Genomic DNA, 13,856 nt, shown 5'->3' with positions numbered 1-13,856 from the left:
CAATAAGTGAGGAATTGAATAGATAAGAAGGCAGTAACTCAGCGTTCTCCAAGGAGGAATAACAGATGAAAATGGCTGAGTCATTTCAATGCAGATAATCTTTCAAAAAGAAAATAAATAGATTCAGCAATATTTAAGAAACACAACTTTCTTTGTTGCGAGCCTGCTAAAGTACATGATAGAGGAACTTGTACTCCTTTTTCACTATTGTAAAAATGTTTAATTTGCTAGTAAGGGGAGGCTATTGTGAATATCATCACATACCTCAGGCTTCACGTACCACACCAAGCTCATAGTGCCAGGAGAAAACTCAGAGATAGCTTGGTGCTGCCTCCTCAGTGTGCTAAGAAGGCAGCTGAGGCCCAGACAGGGGAAGTGAACATAAACTTAATTTTACGGGAACAAAGGAGGTGCTATAAATATGAATGGGAATCAAGCCACTGCACGTCCAAACTTTTTTTTTTTTTTTTTCAAAAAGCAAAAATTGCAACTGAGACAGTTTTACCTGGAACTTCAACCACTCCAGACCACCCAGTGAAGACTCTGGGGAGCAATTTCAGAAAGCAAGCTTACTTCATTCTGATACCTACACCTTCCTCTTGGCTTAATACAGTATTTTCCAAATTGAGATACACATATGCCAAAGGATATAGTATATATTGTAGGAAAATATAACTGGAATATGAAGCTCATTATTTCACTAAGATTACTGTTTATGTTAAGACTCTAGTTGATATATCAGTGGTATTCTACATTATACAATCTGTTTTTTATTTTAAGTGTAGGATTCAGAAATACTCATAAACCTCTCACATAGTCCACTTGCATATTGAAAACAAATATTGTACATTGCTGTATCACAGCACAGTTTTGAATACCCTGGATATGCATGAAGAGTTAAGATAAAGTTTTTATAAACTTTTTAAGACTGTCAGTCTCATTAATGTCAAGTCATTGATTTCTTTGTTGTTTTTTTCCTTAACTTTATTAAGAGATGGAGCTCTTTGGCTTTCACTCAGGAATGTTCTCACTCCTCTATTTTGCAAGGAACTTCAAGTCTCTTGTGTATATAATCTTCAATCTGCCAGATTCTATGCATGACTTGTGTTGGTGTTAAAAGATAATTGCTCAGTTGAGCATTCTAAATCTAGCCTTCCATGGCAAGTTTACATTCCACATGCAAGAGTAAGTGAATGGGAAGATCATAAAACTGGAGCTATGAGGGACACTGTTCAATTATGGTGAGTAGGACAGGTTTTCTTGTCTGAATTACCTTGTTTAAACTCATCTGAAGAACTAATTGTAAATATTTTAAGCCTTATTAAAGGGATCCTTGAAAAAAAGTGGGTGATGGGGGTCAGATTTCTGTTCCCAGCAATAAGAAACTAAATAGGTTCTCCTATCACAAAACAATTAGATCCTGGATAAACCATCCTTTAACGCATTTCTGAATTTGTAAGAAAAGGGGAAATCTTCAGGACACTCTCCAAAAATAAATCTTAAAAATGCAGGGCAGTGATCAGTAATAAAAAGGGAAAAGTAGGATATCCTAAAGGCAAAAGCCAATATCAGAGCTGTTATAGCTGAACTAAATCTGGGCCAGAAGCAAGTGTAGGAGCTAAGCCTGAGAAGCTCACAGCTGAGATTTGCAAAGGGAACTAAAGTACTCCCAGATCAGTAGTCCTCTTGTTTCCAAGAAAAAGCAAAAATAAATGTTTCTGTAGAAAACCATCCTCAATTTATTCACAGAGGATTCCCACAAATTAAGAGCAAGCAGATATGAGGTCACAACAAAATCGGCAAATACATGTGGAAAGAAGACACCATTATTGCAAGCCAGCTGATACTACACACATTTAAATTCCCCAGGGAAATCAGATTCTGGAATTATCGAATACAAAACATAAAATTGCTATGCATAAACTGTTGAAATAATGCAAGATTTATTCACAAAAATGAGCAATTTTCAAGACACTTTCAAAATTATCCTGCATATTTGAAAAGAATGAATAGAACTCATGAAAATAAAAAAATAATTGTTGGGGGGGGTAACCTCAATGGATGGCTTAAATTGCATTTTCGATGTGAGTGAAGAGAGAATCAGCAAACTGGGAAATATATCCGAAGAAAAAAAAAACCCAGAATCCAGTGTAGAGAGTAAAGGAGAAAAGGACATGGAAATTAAGATAGAGTGATTAAACTATGTGGAAGTTAGAACAATAAGCTTTAAAATACAGCCAATCAAAATCATAGAGGAAAGAATAGAGAGGATGGAGGAGCTGCAATAACTGAAGAGAAAATGATCAGGGATTTTCCAGAATTCATGAAGTAAATAAATTCACACATAAAGTAAGTCAGTAGGTAACATGCAAGAGAAGTAAAAAGAAATCCTTACAGATACACAGAGTGAAATTGCAGACCACCAGAGACAGAAAGATCTTCAAAACAGCCTAGAAGAAAATAAATGATTATCAGACTCTCAATAGTAACAATAGAAACCAAAAGAAAGGGAAATAATGACTTCAAAGTGTTGAGAAAAAATAACTGTCAACTTACAGGTATGTATTCAACAAAACTCTCTTTTCAGAAATAAAGAAAATGAAAATATTTTCATCTGAACAAAAACTTAGAGAGTTTGCCATCAATAGATCTTCATAGAAACTTCTGAAGGATGTGCTTCAGTAAGAGGAAAATTATTGCAGAAAGAAAATCTGAACCCTAAAAAGAACAGTAACTAAATTGGAAAAGATGTGGATAAATTTAAGATGACATTGTATATATGAAAGGAAAGACAAAGAGAAGGAAGAGGAAGGAGAAAGAAAGGGGGGAGGAGGAGATCTAATTTTTAGTGTTCAAAAATAAAAATATAAAACTAAAGTTATAGATCTCAGTAACATTTGAATCAGAGATGGGGGTGATTGGGATTAAAGTTTTCTAAGGTCCTCGTATTTCTCAAGACAGTGATTCATATATTGACTTACTTTAAACTTACTTAAATTTAATATGTATGATAAAATTTCAAAGTTAATTACTGAAAGAAAAAGCACATTTTTTTAACTAACAGAACAAAAATTTTGGTTAAAAAAAAATGTAACCAAAAACAACCCAATTTAAAAATGGGCAAAAGATCTGAACAGACCCTGCTTATTTGTTAGCAAATAAGCATATGAAAGTTTACTCAACATCATTTGTCATTAGAGAATTGCAAACTAAAACAAGGTGATGTGACTGAACACCTATTACAATAGCTGAAATCCAGAAAAAAAAAAAAATGACAATAGCAAGTGCTGATGAGGATACAGAGCAACAGGGACTCTCTTTCATTGATGATGGGAATGCAATATGCTACAGCTACTGTGGTAGTTTGAAACTGTATGTACTCCAGAAAAGCATGTTCTTAAAGCTAATCCATTCCTGTGGGCATGGACCCATTGCAAGTAGGATCTTTTGGTGAATAGGTTCTTAACTTAAGTTGAGATGTGGCATACCTGATTCAGGGTGAGTCTTAATCCTCTTACTGGGTCCTTTATAAGAGGATAAAAGTACAGAGAGAAGACACAGAAAAAGCCTCAGAGAGATTCTTAGAGAAAAGCCAGAGAGGCTGAGAAACAGAGTAGCCAGAAGCTGAAACAATACCTGGGAGGGAAGGACCAGCAGACACCACCATGTGCCTTGCCATGTGACAGAGGAGTCCCAGATCACCAGCAGCCTTTTTTCAGCAAGAAGATATCATCCTATTGATACCTTGATTTGGACATTTTCATGATCTCAGCACTGTAAACTTGTAAGTTAATAAACACCCATTGTAAAAGCATTCCATTTCTGGTATATTGCATTTCGCCAGCTTTAGCAAACTAAAACAGCCACTTTGAAAGACAATTTGGTAGATTCCTACCAGGCTAATCATAGTCTTACCATACTATCCAGCAAATGTGCTTCTAAATGTTTACCCAATAGAGTTGAAGACTTATGTCCACATGGAAACCTGCATGCTAATGTCTTTAGCAGCTTTATTCTTAATTGCCCCAAACTAGAAGCAACCAATACATCCTTCCATACACAAATGGATAAAGAGACATACAATGACCTATTATTCACCAGTAGAAGGAAATGAGCTCTCAAACCACACAAAGACATGGAGGAAACTTAAATGCTTATTGTTAAGTGACAGAAGCCATCCTAAAAGGCTATATACTCTATACAAATAATTGACTTTCTATAAAAGGAAAAACTAATATCAATAATTTCTAGGTGTTCAGAGGTAGGGAGAATGAATAGGTAAGGAACAGGGAATGTTTAGGGTAGTGAAACTAAACTGCATGATACTGTAATTGTGGACACACGATACAATGCATTTGTCAAATCCTACAGAATTTTACAACTCAAAGAGTGAATTTTAGCTTATGCAAAATTTAATTTAAAAAAATAATTTAGGTCAGAGGAGAATGAATGCAGACTGTGACAAGAGATTTTAAATATATTTCAAATATATTAAATAACCTCACTGAAGGAAATAGGGGAGAAGGTGCTGACCTAAGTAACTTTAGAAATGAATGGAGTCTAATGCTGAAGGCAAAAAAGAACTGTGCACAAGGATACAGGTTAACAATTCTGATACTGCTAATCCTGTAAACTGGAAGTGAATAATTAAGTAAATGGATGGCAGAAGGTATGACCCAGATTTCTCACTGCTGGATTGAAAATTTACAGATCAGTAAAGTGAGGAGTTTAGAATGATCCAGATGGTAAATGGATTAGAGTTGCAGACATCACTAAGAATTCATATTTAATTTAATATAGTTACAGGTGGTTATATATAAAGATATTTATAGATATGTACATATACACTAGTATAAACATATAAATTTCTTTGCTCTTTCAGCTGAGAGGGTCTAAAAGAAATGACACCCCAGTAGCATTGAGCACATCTAGAGCCTAGATCTTGGTATCTAATACCATCACCAATAAAAGGAACCAGGGCTCCTTGGAGAAATGGCTGATATTAGGACTAAAGCAGGAAATTTAAAAGATGAGCCTGGCTGTGGAGAATGCGGGGGTATTCGCCTGCCCCACCTCCATGGTTGCTGGCATGGCCACGGACATAGGGGACTGGTGGTTTGATGGGTTGAGCCCTCTACCATAAGTTTTGCCCTTGGGAGGACGATTGCTGCAAAGGAGAGGCTAGGCCTCCCTATATTTGTGCCTAAGAGTCTCCTCCTGAATGCCTCTTTGTTGCTCAGATGTGGCCCTCTCTCTCTGGCTAAGCCAACTTGAAAGGTGAAATCACTGCCCTCCCCCCTACGTGGGATCAGACACCCAGGGGACTGAATCTCCTTGGCAACGTAGAATATGACTCCCGGGGAGGAATGTAGACCCGGCATCATGGGACGGAGAACATCTTCTTGACCAAAAGGGGGATGTGAAAGGAAATGAAATAAGCTTCAGCGGCAGAGAGATTCCAAAACGAGCTGAGAGGTCACTCTGGTGGGCACTGTTACTCACACTTTAGACAACCCTTTTTAGGTTCTAAAGAATTGGGGTAGCTGGTGGTGGATACCTGAAACTATCAAACTACAACCCAGAACCCATGAATCTCGAAGACAGTTGTATAAAAATGTAGCTTATGAGGGGTGACAATGGGATTGGGAAAGCCATAAGGACCACACTCCACTTTGTCTAGTTTAGGGATGGATGAGTAGAAAAATAGGGGAAGGAAACAAACAGACAAAGGTACCCAGTGTTCTTTTTTACTTCAATTGCTCTTTTTCACTCTAATTATTATTCTTGTTATTTTTGTGTGTGTGCTAATGAAGGTGTCAGGGATTGATTTAGGTGATGAATGTACAACTATGTAATGGTACTGTAAACAATCGAAAGTACAATTTGTTTTGTATGATTGCGTGGTATGTGAATATATCTCAATAAATTGATGATTAAAAAAAAAAAAAAAAAAAGATGAGCCTGGGGCATCCAGTGCCAGAATGTAAGGAACTGCTAAAATACACACACATACATACAGACACATTAATGGGGGTATATGTCAAAGGGGTATTGAAGCCAACTGCAAGAACTCCCAATAGCCAAAGCTAGAACAATTTGAGCAACAAAATAAAGTTGTATTGGATTATAGCCTAAAGTGTAGAATTGATATCCATAAGACCATGCTTACATAAATAAATGATTGGTAAATTAATAAATGGGGGAGCAGAGACAAACTTCCCATGCAGAAATAAATTATATAAATAGTCCATCCTAAAGGAGGGGAAGAATGACTCCCCACTCCTTCAATATGGGCTATGCAACGTGACTTCATTCCAAAGTATAAAGGGGGCAGGGGGGAGCAGTTAGTGTCCTCACAGTGGGAAACATAAAAACACTACTTCAGTCCAGTGATCAATGTCAAGATCAACAGTCATAGATGATGCTGATAGTACTCTGTGATCTTCCTCCTAAAAACCATAATCCTAGTCTAATCATGAGAAAAACATCAGACAAAATTCATTAGAGGAACATCCTACAGAGTAACTGACTAGTATTCCTCAAAACTCTCAAGGTCATCAAAAACAAAGAAAATCAACAGAAACCTAAGGAGACAGGATGAATAAACGTAATGTGGTATTCTTGATGTGATCCTGGAACAGAAAAAGAACATTAGGTAAAAACTAAGGATATGTGAATAAACTATAGACTTTAGTTAATAATGTATCAATATTGGTTCATTAATTATAACAAATGTACCCTACTAGTGTAAGGTGTTAATAATAGAGGAAACTGTATGGATGGTGTTCTGGTTTGCTAATGCTGGCCATTATGCAAAATATCAGAAATGGATTGGCTTTTATAAAGGGGGTTTATTTGGTTACAAAATTACAGTCTTAAAGCCATAAAAGTGTCCAAGCTATGGCATCAACAAGTATACTTTCACCATACCAATGGCATCTGGAAAACTTCTGTTAGCTGGGAAGGCACGTGGCTGGCATCTGCTGATCCCAGGTTGTGTTCTCAGCTTCTGTGCATTCTTCAAAGTGTCCCTGTTGGCTGCAGTTCCTCCAAAATGTCTCTCTCAGTTGCTCTGTTCTGGGCCTGTGTGGCTCTTTTTAAAGTATTCCAGTGATCCAGTGAAGACCCACCCTGAATGGGTGGGGCAACACCTCCATGGAAATAATCCAGTGAAAGGTCTCACCCACAGTTGAATCACATCTCCATGGAAATGCTGAACCAATAGGTTTCAACCTAATGGACACTAATAAGCCTGCCCCCACAAGATTGCATCAAAGAATATGGCTTTTAGCAGGACATAGTATATCCAGACAAGCACAGACAGTCTATGGGAACTCTCTTCCTAGAAGCTCAATGTTTCTGTAAATCTAAAACTTTTCTAAAAAATAAAGGGAACATGAAATCTGAAGGGGTGGCTAAAGTAAATGTTGATCAGAGTGGTAGTTAAATGGGAGTATACAGATGTAAAAATATCACCATGTTATCCACTTAAGCTTATTACATTTTATTCACTTTTGTGTATGCATGTTATCCCTCAATAAAGGAAGAAAATAGGTGAACATAATTTGACAGAATAAAGGCAGAAATATATTAATATTTCAATATATGGGGATAAAAGCATTTCATAAAGTCAGCATCCAATCATGATTTGAAAACAAAAATTTCTTCACAAGCCAAGAATAGAAAGAAATTTTCTTAATTGGATAAAGGATATCTTAAAAAACCCTTACAATGTACATCATACTTAACGGTGAAATGTTCAAATATTTCTCTTTGAGATATGGTTATGAATGTAGAACATCCAAAGAACTTACAGATAAAAATCTAAGAATTAGCAAGTGAATAGAAAGGGTCCCCAGAAACAAGGTCAATATCAAAAGTCAATTGCATTTCACTGATTGGTTTTTAAATGAGGAAGCAATATTGCATTCCTGGGATAAATCTTACTGGGTCATGAGATATATATATATATGATATGTAATTTGCTAATATTTGTTAAGGATTTTTGCATCTATGTTCATGAGGGATGTTGGTATGAAGTTTTCTTTCCTTGTACACTCTTTGTCTACTTTTGGTCAAATTCAATTTCTTTAATAGATAAGGAATTATTCAAAATATTTGTTTCTCTCTCATGAGCTTTGGAAGTTTGTGTTCTTCAAATAATTTGTCTATTTCACCTGAATTGTCAAGTTTATAAGCATAAAAGTTCTACATGATATTCCATTATTGTTCTTTTAATATCTGTAGGGTTGATAGTAATGGCTCCTTTTCATACCTAATATTGGTAATTTGTCTTATTTTTTCTGATCTGACTAGAGGTTTATTAATTTTACTAATCTCAGAGAACCAGTTTTTGGTTTAATTGATTGTTTTGTCATTTTTCTATGACATGTTTCACTGATTTATGGGCTTATCTGTATTTGGTTTAATTTGCTTTTCTTTTTCTAGCTTCTTAAGGCAGAAGCTTGTAAAGGGCATCTCCAAAAAAGACTCACAATTTCTATCATACTTAATGGTGAAAGACTGAATGTTTTCCCCCTTAAAAGCAGAATTATTTACAATAGCATCAAAAAGCATGAAATAGAGATAAATCTAACAAAATAGTGCAAAACTGCACACTTTTTGAAAAGTATAAAACATTACTAAGAAAAATTAGAAACTAAATAAATGTACAGATTCACGGATTAGAATACTCAATATGGTTAAGAAATCAGTTCTTACCTACAGATTGAACACATTCTCAAGCAAAAATCCCAATTGTGTTAATGGACAAGCTAATTCCAGTATGTGGAAAAAGACAAAGACTGAATAGCCTTTTTTCCCCATTAGGCTCTAAAAGAGTCCCTATATGCAAGTTTCATACTATCTTTATGGTTTAGAATTTTCCCCTAACTAAATCTGCTCTTCCTAAACTCATTGCTTATTCAATTGTACATTGAATATTGTACATTTGTGAAGTTATTTACAAACACATTTCATTAAGAGTAATGGTTAATATAAATACACACAAGTATACTAATTTTCCCATCTTGAGTGGCTCACTGGGAAAAATTAAGAAGTTCACATATCAATCTGTGAAATTACCACATAACCCTTCCTCTAGAAAATAAAAGCATGAATCTGTACTTTCTAATTCACAAGCACTGGAAGTAATGAGTGTTTATTCTTTCTCATAGTTTTCACAGAAACCTCAGTCCCTAACATCTGCTGCTCTCTATATGATGTTTAGGTGAGGGTTGCCAGTTATTAAAGCTCTATTAAAAAGAAAACTAAGTAGAGCATATGTGAAACAAAATCTTAAAAAGTTAATAGCTGGACCTATTTTTAAAGTACTACCCACGTCTTATTCCATCAAGCATTTGCCTTGAGTTTTGGCCTTACCTATTTGTATGGATGTTTTTATAAACTGATTAACCAAAATTCATGTCACTTGGCTTCCACACCCCTTATATTCTGCCACCATTTCTTGGACGCAATCATGTCCCCACATCCTGTGTGTGGCATGTCTCCAAAGCCTCCTGGAAATTCAGAGTTGGTTTCTGCTGAACCCATTTGATTAGCTCATTTTGCAAGTTTCTGGGTCATTGCAGACCATCACAAAGCCTACTTGGCCAAGGGATGGCAATCAATAAAAGTGATCGGCAGGAGTCAGATTCAGAAACCATGCCACACAGTGTGCTGGCTTTGTTGAGCTTCATGGCACAGGCCCACATTCTTGAAACTTTTCATCTGCACACAAATTGCATTTCACAGTGATGCTAAAAGGGTGGGTTACGGTTGCCTTATGTGGGAGGTATGTGCACAAATCCTATTATCAGATAATGGGATTACCATGCACGCCTCCTGAGCATGCTTTGAAATTTTACTCCCAAATCTGTATGTACAGCCACAGGCCAGCCATTTTTATAGCACAACAACTATAATTGCTATTTTTAAGGCCCTTATCTTTGTTCTTATTATTTCTGGCATCATTTCTTTGAGTTGCAGCAACAGCTGTATCAAGGTGAGCACTGTCTTCTCTTCCACATGCACACTGCCACACCCCCACCCACCTGGAGTAACACCAAATTGTTTCTTAGTATTTGCTCTGAATCCCGCAGAAAATTATAGGCCTTGAGGAAATTGGGGAAAAGCAATGTGGGGGAGGGAATAGCAGATATTTTAATAACACTGATGAGGTGTCTTCTACAAAACAGATAACCAAAAAGCTATTTAAATGCTCATTTACCATACACTTCTCATTAGCTTTGGTTTAACACTTTCACTTAGTCTTAGGTTCTGCCCAGCACAGGTGTCGGTTCAAGCCTGCACACCAGGTTCAAAAATTTTGCCTGCATGACTTCTGCCCTCTGGTGGTTAGGAAGGCTTCATCCTGTGCGCCAGCTCCTCCACTAGAGCTGGGGAAACTGTTCTCTGTGGGGAGATGCCAGCAGTGTCCCAAGGGTCTGTGATGACTATTGATCAAGGTCCCTGAATGAACAATCAGAATGCAAGGCCTTGCAAAGATTTTTCTCTCAAATGCAAATTTCTTTATTTGCAAATTATCCAAAAGGATGCAAATATATCACATTTATATATACATTTAATAAGTAATTTTATTGTAAATTATATGGAGAGAAATACAAAATATGTATGTATTTATGATAACTCTGTATTCTAAGTTTTCTTTTCAATGATTCCAATAGAAAGTATTCTGTTCATTGAAAGATAATATGTTATTTCAGGTAACAGATGAAGGAAGGGTATTTATTTCTATTTTTGTAAATATGTGATATATAGAGCTAAAGATATATAGACAGTTATTCCTTTTTAAGAAGCACAAAAGATGTTCATCTCAAGTTATTGAGGGGAATGTTTTGTTGTTTAAAGTTCAGCACAATTTACTTGTTGGAACACTTCATCCCCCCAAATACCAAGCCCATGAATGCACTGGGCATCTTTCAATTTGATCTGCCTGGAATCACTTCATTTAGGGCCACTGTTTCCGTGTGACTCTGGCAGGTTGCCAGTTGGGAGACCTTTCCCCCTGACCACAGGCCAGAATAGGACAAGTTATCTCTTCCCCAAGAATTTGAATCCGAATTGGAATTGCATGGAGATAGAAAGCAGTAGAGCTAGTCCTCCGATGACAATGGCTTAGAGGATTTGCTCAGGTCATTCCTTGTTTCCTGGAACTCCCTATGACCTGGTTCAGCCAGCACTTATTGAGAGTAAAATTTGTGCCCTGGCCCTGTTCTAAGCTCTGGAAGTTCAGCAGTAAAGCCCTGCCCTCAAGGAGCTGACATTCCAGTTGGAGAAAAAGATATGTAAACACATCTGAGTGCAGTGAGGGAGTGACCTACTCCTATCTGCAGGGAGAGCTTCCTAGGCAGGTGAAATAAGCTCAAAGGCCCTGAGGTGGGAGAGTGCTTGGTGCAGAAAGCAGCAGAAAGGGCAGTGTGCTGGGGCAGACTGGGGTAGGGGGAAATGGTGGCAGAGATTAGGTCAAGGTAGCCAAAGTCAGATTGTGTAGGGCCTCTTAGGGGTTTTCCTAGCTTCTCATCAGAAGCTCTTGATATGTTTTGAACAGGAGATAGACTTGATCTGACATATTTTCATTGAATTGTTAACAGCAGCTTTATGGAAAATAAAGCTTTAGATACTTTGTCTGATTCTGATTTAACACACACCAATAAATCCACCACCACCACCACCCTATAAATTAGCTACAGCTGTACAACCAAAAATTCCTAGCTAATATTACTAGGGAGGGGACTGCAGAGAAATGTGAGATACTTCACTCGATTTGGTGAAATACAGTGAGAACCCCTCTTTGTATTCCATACTGGGAAGCTAGCAGCCCTTGGCATGTAGGATCACAGATTTGACCTCTCAAAGTGACTGCTCCTTATTTTACACAGACAAGCCCACAGTAAGAGACTTGAGAAAAGTGCCACAGTCTTAGCCCCAGGCTGTTCTAGGACTAACCACACCCCCCAGACAGTTAAGGTCCTATTTTCAAACTAGGCCACCAGTCCTAATTTCTCCCTCCTTCATCCAAATGAGGCCCTCCTCGTCCTCTGCCACCCCCACTTCAGTGGGGGTCACCTCTATCAGTTGAGATGCTCTCAGATTGGAAAGAGTTCAGCCCGTGACACCAGGCATAAAACAGTTATAGATTGCATAAAAATAGGTAACTAATGAGTAGCAGTTGAACTCATGATCAGTCTTACTGCCACAGAGACTGAGAGCACTAATAGATAGGCCCAAAACTTCATTGAAAAGTTTTCTGGCCACTCTTGAAAAATTAAATAGGAGAAAAACAATTATGGTATAAATAGGAAGGCAAATGCTCATGTTAGCAACTCTAAAGAAAACAGTTGCCCATTCCTAGATTGTATAAACAGATGTTGTCAAATATTACATAACCCAAGATGGACTACGAAATCAAAATAACCATTTTATTCCCATCTATGGTAACATTTCATCTCTTCAGAATTCAGCTGTCTAGCTATTTTGGCTGTATAGAATGCAGATAAGAAAGATGGTAAACAAAAAATTATGCAGAGAACTCAAATAGATTTACCATGGTTTGTTCACCCCTTGAGCCCTTTCTTGATGTTTCTTTCCTCTTAGTTTAGTCACACTTCTCTCAGTTCTCTTTTCTCTTGGTTCTTTCTTCTCTTAGTTATTCACATGATGTTAGAGGCGAGAGACAGGCTACCATATGAAATACTGGGCAAAGACGAGAAATAACAGCCTGAATTTAAAATGCCAGAGTAAAAATTTGAAACTACAGATGCAACATCTCAAAAACTGTGGCAGTTTGGATTTTTGTTTGTGTGTTTATAGCCGAACAGTACTACAATATACAATTAGCCCTAGGGGCTTTACAGCATACTACAACAGCTGAAGTACATAATAATTTCCTTAAAGATGAAGAAAAAATGCAATTGTTTTCTTGAAAAGAGCAGGAAATCTATATTACCCTATAGAACAACTCCTACTAAAACAAAGTTAAGATTCATTTTGAAAAGTGAGATCATATAGGGTGTAACTTGCCTATTCCAAACCACCACTTTACCATAGTAATTTACTCTTCTCTTCATATGGCGATCTGATAATCTAGGGAGCCATAGTGATTGTGTAGTTAAGAACTAGCTGGGGCTCTGGAATCAAACAGATCTGGACTCAGCTATTTCACAGCTGTACAGCCTTGTATAAGTTACTTAAGTGCCCTGTACTAGTTTGCTAATGCTGTCGGAATGCAAAACACCATAAATGGCTTTTCTTTTTTTTTTTCACATATTGTATGATTTTATTTATACGAAATGTCCAGAACAGGCAAAGCTATGGAGACAGAAAGTAGATTAGTGAATACTGGGGGTGGGGGCATACATGCATGAAAGGATGGAGAAGTGACTGCTAATGGTAGTGATGATTGTTGCAAAACTCTGAATATATCAAAAACCACTGAATTGCACACTTTAAACAGATGAACTGCATGGTATAAGGATTCTATCTCAATAAAGCTGTTATTAAAAAAAAAAAAAACACTATCCAATATAAATTTTGGTGAATCTCGGAGGTAAAATAAGGTGATTCCATTTTTGGTATCCATTTGCATTTCTTTAACTATTTAGAGTATTGTTTTTTTTGTTTGTTTGTTTGTTTTATTTGTTTACTGGCTCACTGTATTTCTTTTAGTGTGTACTGCCTATCCATGTCTTAAATACATTTTTATCTTTGGTTATTTAAATTTTTTCTTATGGACTGCCTCAACTCTGTGTAAACTAATAAATTGGCTATATCAATGAAAAAAAAATTCTTAGCGCAACACAAAACAGGTATTTGAACATAAAAATCAACCTTTCTCT

The sequence above is a fragment of the Choloepus didactylus genome, chromosome 1, assembly GCF_015220235.1.
Source record: "Choloepus didactylus isolate mChoDid1 chromosome 1, mChoDid1.pri, whole genome shotgun sequence".
Lineage (NCBI taxonomy): Eukaryota > Metazoa > Chordata > Mammalia > Pilosa > Megalonychidae > Choloepus > Choloepus didactylus.
Note: the sequence above shows the minus strand (reverse complement) of the source record.